This window comes from Mus pahari, chromosome 10, assembly GCF_900095145.1.
Source record: "Mus pahari chromosome 10, PAHARI_EIJ_v1.1, whole genome shotgun sequence".
NCBI classification, from domain to species: domain Eukaryota; kingdom Metazoa; phylum Chordata; class Mammalia; order Rodentia; family Muridae; genus Mus; species Mus pahari.
The window spans coordinates 39170331-39172306 of NC_034599.1; positions in this window are offsets into that span (position 1 = coordinate 39170331).

The window sequence follows — 1976 nt, forward strand, 5'->3', positions numbered from 1 at the left end:
TTCCTGAGCATTCAGCATACCCCCTGTTGTCTCTTAGGACTCTCTCTCAGGACACAGGCCATTCTACAGTCGCTCAGATGGCTCCATCCATCTTTGAAGCTACTTAATGTAAGAGAATCCCAGAATCCAGGCCTCACACCCTTCTCTGTCTACATTTGACAACAGAGGGGCAGCTCAAGGCCATCCAGCTGTCTTTGCCTGGGATCATAAAGCAAAGACCACAAGACCTCTCCCAAGCCATTTGCCTTAACATAGGCAGGAACTTTCCGTTCTTTAGCATTCTTATCTATCCAGGCTTTTAGAGGCACACCCGAACTGTCTCTTCGGAACCTACGTCACTGCAACGGCATCTGACGAACGTAGTCTCTAACGAGGCTTTCATGTTTTGCTAATAATTAGGTTTTTCTCTGAACCCTAATCAACTATCCTGGAACAAGGCTATCTGCTCCTTTCTCAGCCTCCCCCCTCTCAGCAGCTTCCCTCTCTTTAACTCTTGCCTTTCCTTCCCACTACCTAACCCATCACAAAACCCTGGTGTTTGCTGAGACCAAAGCATGCCCAGGACAGGGCCACCTCGCATCAGTTCTCTTGCTTCCACAACCCCAGCGAGTGCTCCTGTCATCTCTCCTTGGGTAACTTGGCCGAGGGGACTTGTTCTACTCTGGCTTCTCTTTGGATCCATCCTCCATTCAGAAATGAGATCCAGGTCTCCCATCTCAGTGTATGGAGACTTGGCCAACAGAAGGTAGTCTTGCGCAGCCGCAAGATCAAGTGGATCTTCACAATTTGAGCCAAAAGAGGAGCATATTCATGGGCCAGGACACAGACTAGAATATCCCTGATTTACTTAAGGGTCATACCATAGGGAGGTGCATCTCTGGCTGGAGGCAGGGTCTGGCTATAAAGCCCCCATATATGACCCTAATGGCTTTATCTTTATATGGTTTCCTGAGTGTCCTAATTAGGATTAATATGGCTGTTTTGAAACACCAAGACCAAAAATAACCTGGGGAGGAAGAGGGTTATTTGGTTTACTGGAGGCACAAGCTGATGCAGAGGCCACAAAGGCGTGCTGCTTATTGGGCCCCTATGTGGACTGCTCAGCCTGCTTCCTTATAGAATCCTAGACCCCAGTTCAGGAGTGGCCTCACCCACAATGGACTGGGCCCTCCCCACGTCAGTCACTGGTTAAGAAAATGTCCTAATGCTGGAGCTTAGGGAGGCACTTTCTCAAGTGAGGTCCCCTCCTTCCAGATGACTCTAACTTGTGTCAAGTTGAGAAAATTAGCCACCACTCGGGGAGAGGGCAGGTGGGATGAATCAGCACGACAATTCAGGAAACCATGGTTATGATTAATTGATGCAGCATGGTAAGCTGCACCAATACACTACTCCAACCATACCCACCTAGTTTTCCTCAAAATTAGCATTTGGCTTCCACCTCAGGACCTTTGTGCTTACTGTCTGTGCCTCCCTTCTGCCTAGAACATTCTTTCGCTAGATATGTACCTGGCTCACTTCTCACCACCTGCAGGTCATCCGTGTTACTTCTTCACTAGGCTGTCTCAGACCACAGCCTACATGCTCCTGACCACCCTGGGCTGTCTAGCTGGCTTCTGTAGATCTAGCACCACCCCACACACTGTATTCTGTACTTTTTCCTTTTCCTTCTGTTCCTACTAAAATGGGACACCCCCCCCCCTTAAAGAGAGACTGTACCTGCTGTATCTCCGATATTTAAAATAAAATTCGAACAGAATCTGGTATATTCCATACCTACTAGTTCAATGAAGAGGTGGAGTGAAGGTTGGTAAGAATTTAAGTATTGGGGGCTGGGGAGATGGCTCAGCAGTTAAGAGCACTGACTGCTCTTCCAAAGGTCCTGAGTTCGTATCTCAGCAACCACATGGTGGTTTACAACCTTCAGTAATGAGATCTGATGCCCTCTTCTGGAGTGTCTGACACAGCTACAGTGT